Below are 7,028 nucleotides of genomic sequence, written 5' to 3'. Positions count from 1 at the left end.
GGGCTGGCCGGGGGCGCCGGTGACGTGGGCCGGCGCGCGGGCAGGTCTGTGGGGGCCTCGCTCGCCTGCGGGAGCCAAGGCTTTGCGAAGTCCGCGTGGCGATCGAATGTTCCTGGGGGGCATCTCGGGTTTCCGCCGTCCCGGTCCCTGGTGCTCGCCTACCCCGCTTCCCGGGCCCGCGTTTCTGCGGGCCCGCCGCCTCCCGCTCGCATCCCTGGGCGATGGAACGGGGCGTTCCGACGGGCGCCTGGCCTGCTGCAGCACTTCCCGCCCCCGCCGCGCGTCCCCGGGGTTGGCCTGGTGGGGGACCCTGGGGACCCGGCTGCTCCCTGAGGAACCCCGGCGCGCGTGGGGGCAGCAGAGCCTGATGTGTCTACTTTCCGGGACTCCGGCGGAGTTTCCCCTCCTCGCTTCCCATCGGCTGAAGTTGCTGCTACATTTTGGACGGTACTGGTGACTTGGTGCCTTTTCCCCCTTGACTTTACCCGGCACCCCGCATGGTGCTTTTCCCATCTTGTTGACTAGAGTAAGTATTTATGTTAAAGGTTTTCATGCAGAGCGCACAGTAGGAAGAGAAAGTCGGATTTGATTTCTTAGCTTTAGACCTTCAGAACCTCACCTGCGGCTGAAGCTTAGGGAAGGCGGAGGGGAGAAAGAGGCCCACCGCAGGATGCTTGGGATGGTCTGATACCTATCCTTTAGGAAACAGAATTTGGGTAATTATAATTTTGATCTGATGCAGAATTACAATCAGCTTCAAACTGCTAGAGGCAGTGCATGATGCTACATGGAAAGCTGGGCCATGGCGTTGTTCCATTTTTTCAGTTTTATTTGGCACAGATTGAGACCTCATAAGTGCGTCTGAATGGGGAGAACTTTTCTGATACATTGGTTGCTTTTGTAAACATTGCCTGTATTTGTGTGTTTCTATTGGGAGAAGAAAAGTCAAATGGTGCTGTAGTAACTGGCTTTTAGAGTTCACAGAATGTGCTACTTTGATTCAGTCACTGGGTTTGTTGGAATATTTTTGAATAATGATGGTTGTGGTTCATCAGTATATATTTTTCCTTTTTGTGTGATTTGAAGTCTAAGGCAGAATCCACATTTGTCATGGATTTGAGTGGGAAGGCAGTAGAAGCAATAATTGCCATAACACATCCTCAGAGTTTTTCAAGTACTCCTGCATATTATTTTTCATAGGGTTTTTCCTGAAGATGGAGTATTGTGATGATGTGACTTACATTTTCAGCAACATCTGGAGTCTGATTCATTGTAAAGTTGGGTATATGGTGGTGCTTCGTAGAACACTTGTCGTGATGGTGTGAGGTTGGAACTGTGAAGCAGTTATCTGTGCCTGCCATGGTCCCTGTATAGCTAGCAGTCTCTGGAATAAAGCAGCACTTTGGACAGAGACTTGTCCAGCAATAGCCATGGTGGGAGCCCAGATTGCTTATGATCCTGCACCTGGGGATGGGGGCAGGGCGAAGAAGTGGAGGACCAGAGATGTATGTGGAACAGAGAGGAAATGTTAGTTGAAGCTTGTTCAGTTATATAACTTTTTTTTTTTTTTTTTTTAGAGAGAGGCTGAGAACCAGCAAGGCAGGCTTAACTGTCATTAGAGCCTTTGATGTTGGTTTGAATTCCAGTAGTAGTTCCTTTTCTTTCCTTTCCTCAGCCCCACATTATTTTTCGATCACCAGAAGCTTAGCCACAGTTAGGTTGAGACTCTAACGGCGGTGCAGTTTCACTTCTTTCTGTTTTTTTATTGTCTCTCTTTTTTTTTTTGGTGCTATTCTGAAGATGTTTTTATTATTGCTTTTTCTCTTTTTGGATGACTTTTTTTCTTTCCTTAAGACAGGGTCTCAGGTATCCTTGGTTGGCCTCAAACTCCATACATAGCTGAAGATGACATTCAAGTCCTGATCCTCCTGTTTCTACTTCCCAAGTCCTGGAATTATAGGTGTGTTTTACTAGGTCCTATTTACATGGTGCCTAGAATTGAACCTAGGCCTTCATGCATGCTGGGCAAGCTCTCTACCAACTGATCAGCACCTTCAGTCGCCATTGGATGATTTTTCATCAAAATATTCTCTTCCCAAACTGACTGGGCATATCATTTGCATAGTATATATAGATTCACTGTTGCCTGTAGATGCATTTAATAAATGTCAGGGACTAGCAGATGCTTTCTTCTTAAGACTGTAGCAAAAGAAAATGAGATGAACTAAACATAGTGGTATCTTTAAAGGCTAAGACTAGCATTGTTGAGAATTCATTGTTTAACCAATGAATATGCAATCTGATGTCCATAGAAGAGGCCAAGAGGCAGCTGGACTTGAAGATACACCATGATTTCAGTTTTGTAGGTTATTAGCTGAGTGGCGTTGTACCTTCCTGGGGTACAAGGTTGTCATTTCTGGACTTGTTTCTCTTATTTTTTAAAAAAGGAATGGGAAAGCTTGTTTTGTCTCCTTCATATAGTTGTGGAGGATCAGGTGATAGAAACTATGTGGAACTGCTTTGTAAAACTTGTTCTGTGTAAAGTAGCACTATTATTACATAAAACAGTATTAAGTACAGACCTATTTCATTGGGGCAGATTGGCTTCATAAGCTGTTTTATTGATTTAGTTTTTTTTGTGGTACTTGGGATTAAACCCAGGGACTCATGCCTAAATGCCAGGCAAGTTCTGGCTCCTGACCTATATCCCCAACCCTTGGCAAACTATTCTAGAAAAATTTACAAAATGTCGATAAAGAACAACAAAGTGTTAGATTACTTCCAGTTCTAAACTTTTGTGTGTTTTTTTTAAAAGTTTTATATATTTTTATTTTATGTGTATGACTTTTGCCTGCATGTATGTTAGTGCCCCACATGCATACCTGTGGAAGCCAGAAGAGGGCATTGGGTCTCCTGGAACTGGAGTTACAGTCTCCATGTGGGTGCTGGGTCCTCTGCAAGAGCAGCCTTTGCTTTAACCTCTGAGCCCTGTGATTTTTCCTTTTGAGGAGATTCCTGTGTAGTACTCCTAGTTTTGGAATTTGGGAATTTTCAGTTTTTTTGGGACAGGTCAAGTTTATTAAGATTTTGAGCTTCTTTAGAGTATCAGTTCAAAATACCCAAGAATTTTACAAGTAAGAATTTGCCAGTGGAAAAGATATTTTACGGGCAGGACGTAATTCAGTAGTAGAGTGCTTACCAGCATATGGAAGGCCCAGGGTTCAATTCTTAGCATTGTAAGAATCACAAACATTTTAAATTTGTCTGCATTTGTGTATGTGTGTGTGCCTGCGTGTGTGTGTTCATATGAGGGCACTGTATGTGCAGATGTATGTGGAGGCCAGAGGTCATCCTCAGGTGTCCATTCCTCAGGAGCCATCCATCTTGTTTTTTGAGACAGGGTCTTTCATTGGCCTGGAGCTCACAAGGCTGGCTGGCCAGTGAGTCCCAGAGATCTGCCTGTCTCCATCTCCCCAGCACTGGGATTACCAGCATAGTCCATCATGCCTACTTTTTATTTTTAATGTGGCTTCTAGGGGAGGTAAACTCAAGTTCTCATACTTGCATGCCAAGCACTTTTCTGACTGAACCATCTCCCTAGCCCTTTTTCACAATATAGACTATAGGCTTGAATGCTCATGTGAGCTAAGAGTGATTTTAATTTTTTTTTTTGGTCTTTTTGAGACAGGGTCTCTCTGTAGCCCCCGCTGTCCTAGAACTCACTTTGTAGACTAGGCTGGCCTTGAACTCACAGAGATCCGCCTGCCTCTGCCTCCTGAGTGCTGGGATTAAAGGCGTGTGCTACCACACCAGGCTAATTTTTAAGTGGTTGAAAAATATCAAAAAATTTATTGGGAGCTAGGTGTGTGGCTCAATTGTGGAGCCCTAGGTTTGATTCCTAGCAACACAAGAAAGAAAAAGCCTTTACTGGGACAGGGTCACATTCGTTCATTTTATGTGCTCTAGATGGCTAATATGTCATTCAGCAGCAGAGTTGAGCATTACTAATAGAGTTTATCCAGCGCATCTTTATCATCTGGCCCTTTAACTGAAAAAGTTGGTCAGTCCCTGACTTAGGACTTGACATTTTTTGCTTTAATTAGCACAGGTGTTGTTTTCTGTCATCACATTATGAAGTTCTGATCTGTGAAAAGGCACTAAATTTTACTCTGGAGGCATATAAACTTGTGTCCAAATGCCAACCATGTATTTAAAATCTTTGGTCCTAGATAAGCTAACATCTTGGTGAGTGGACCTCCATTGTAGCTAGGGAATGGTACAGATAGTAGTTCACTTAGAAGGTTGAAGTGAGAATTCAATGAATGGTGTATGTCAAGACTTAACACAGTATCAATAGTAGGGTAGACAGTAAAGCACCCAGTAACTGACACATGATGGTTATAGGTTCTAATCTAAAAATGCCAAAAATAGTATTACCTTTGACTTCAGATTATATATTTTAGCTGATTAAGAATGAGGGGAAAGTTACTTCCTATCTTTCAGAATATCTTCTTGATAATTTCCTGGCAATATTCTTTTTTCTTTTTTTTAAAAAAATATTTTATTTGTTATTCTTATTTTATGTGTATGCATGTATTGCCTGCATGTATGGAAGTACACCCATGTCGTGCAATGCCCGCGGAGGTCAGAAGAGGCTGTCAGAGCCTCTAGAACTGGAGTTTTACAGACAGTTATTCAAGCTGCCATGTGGGTGCTGGGATCTGAACCACAGTGATCCTAACCATTGAGCCATCTTTCCAGCCCCCTCTTTTTTCTTCTTTAAAATATTTTTTCCTTTTTTTTTTTTAAATGTATATGTATGTTATCGTGTGAATGTACACAAGTGCACCTGTGTCATGCAGTGCCCATGGAGGTCAGAAGAGGGCTTTGGATCCCCTGAAACTGGAGTTACCAACAGTTGTTAGCTGCCATGTGGGTGCTGGGATTCAGACCCCTGTCTTCTGCAAGAACAGTCAGTCAGTACTCTTAATTGCTGAGTCATCTCTCTAGCCCCTCTGGCAGGCAATATTCTTATGCTTGCAAGGTGAATTTAAATATTTTCATACTGACTTTTTTTCTTTCTTTCTTTCTTTCTTTCTTTCTTTCTTTCTTTCTTTCTTTCTTTCTTTCTTTGTTTCTTTTTTTTAAGAAAGATAATGTGAGGAAAAACTAGTTTTAATTAGGCCAGGGTTAGATAACTTTCCCTGGGTATATGCTATACTTTAAGTCTTATGATTTTCATTAACTTCTTTATAACATTCTCTTTGGAGTTGAAATAATAAGAGTTAATTTTTTTCTTACAGGAGATATAATTTACTGCTTTGGAACTTTGCTATTAAACTACTTTCTCAAGTATTTGGCTTAAATTATCCTACAGTTGAAAAATTAGGTGTGCTTTTCAAGTGCTGGGTTATTTAGTGTTAATCCCAGAGGAAGAGTGAGAAAACAGAAAAAGGCCATTGTTCTCAGGGAGTAAAACAGACCAGAATTGGGGTCACTGTGCCTCTTGCAGTCCTGCAAATTATGCAGTTACATGACCTTATATACTTAAATGCAGTGGGATGAACCAGGGGAGGAAGAGATGTTAAATTCCTATAAGGTTCTTGGTGTATCAGTGGATTGGAGGTGGAGGGGTCTTCCATAGAGCTGTGGCACTCTGCACCTGCAAAACTGCTGGGGTATAATTATAGCACTTCAAAACAGAGAAGGCCCCAAAGGACCTGGGATTCTCTTTTGAGAATAAACAACCAATAAAATCAGAGATTTCTTATCTGACAGATGAAGGTTGAACACACTTATTCCCTAAGGTAGTAAAATGTAAGATTTGATAAAGTAATTACAGTTTGTGAGCATACCCAGATAAGCGCTCTTCCCTGGTATTTAAAAGAACCTGTTTTAGGATAGGCAGAATAAAGTGAGAAATGGGTATTTGGTTTAATTTCTCACATGAAAGACTAGAATAGAGTGAACATAAAACTGTAGTTTTAGAAATAACCGAATTATTTAGCTTATGGTCATCCACCCCCCCCCCAACCTTGCTCTTGAGACCAGATTTCCCCATAGCCCCAGCAGGCCTGGAACTCATCATGTGAGTCCAGGAGGCTGACCTCAGTCTCACAGAGATCTACCTGCCAGTGCTGGGATTAAAGGCATGAATCACCATGCCTGGCTCTACCTTTTCTGTTTTTTACAGATTTATTTATTTTTAATGTGTCTATGTATGTGTGTGTGTGTATTCCATGTGTTTGTATGTCCACAGAGGCTAGAAGAAGGCATTGGATCCCCTGGAGCTGGAGGTAACTGGTGGTTGCCAGCTGCCTGATGTGGGTGGTAGGGCCAGAACTCAGATCTTCTAGAAAAGCAGCAAGCATTCTAAAGCACCAAGCCCTCCTTTCTGGCCTGCTAGCTTTGCTTTTACCATGGGTTATCATATCCACTAGTCTTAGAGATGGTAGACACAGAGAAGAAAGGTATGAATTACTCACCATTAGAAAATGTTAGAATGGATTTGAGTTGACTGCAGACCTACTCTGGGAGAGCACTCCAGAGTAGATATTCATGCATTTACCCTGAAACAGTAAGATTTTTATCTTTTGGAGTTCAAACTTGATCCTGGACAGGTCATTAGACTACTCTTGTTCTTTTTTTCATTGAAAAAAAAAAGTGTGGTCAAAGAACTCTTATGATGAACATTTTTAGTGGTTTTGAAGAACGTGTCATATGAAGTTCAATAATAACCTACAATATTAAACACTGACAAAGTGAATAACTTATAAGGAAAGGAGTTTCATACCTGGGACTGGAGAACCTAGGTATTTATTTTGTCTCTGCTGTAAGCAGTCTGTGACTGGGCCACAGGATTCTCCTCTTCGATATTCCTTTTCCTTATATCCACAATGTGAGACCTGGCTGGTTGTCTCTGAGGCCCTTTCTTGCTCTCTAAAATTCGTTTTTTTGGGGATGATCAGGATTGAACCTAGTTCATACACCCTGCCACCCCACTGGTTCTCTGACTTTTTTTTTTTTTT

General features: G+C 42.1%; 1 protein-coding gene across 2 annotated transcripts in view; it reads left to right on the top strand.

Annotated features, from left to right (window-relative positions):
• Positions 1–415: 415 nt before the first annotated feature.
• The window catches only part of Arhgap32 (Rho GTPase activating protein 32), a 329,882-nt gene continuing 323,269 nt past the window's right edge, over positions 416–7,028 (top strand). For both annotated transcript variants that reach the window (XM_008841370.3, XM_017800189.2), the window contains exon 1: positions 416–526. The gene's annotated coding sequence lies outside the window, so the exon portion shown is untranslated. The remainder of the gene's footprint in view (positions 527–7,028) is intronic.

This window comes from Nannospalax galili, unplaced genomic scaffold (genome assembly GCF_000622305.1).
Source record: "Nannospalax galili isolate Female #2095 unplaced genomic scaffold, S.galili_v1.0 scaffold541, whole genome shotgun sequence".
Taxonomy (NCBI): Eukaryota; Metazoa; Chordata; class Mammalia; order Rodentia; family Spalacidae; genus Nannospalax; species Nannospalax galili.
Note: the sequence above shows the minus strand (reverse complement) of the source record. Positions and strands in the feature narration are given on the sequence as shown.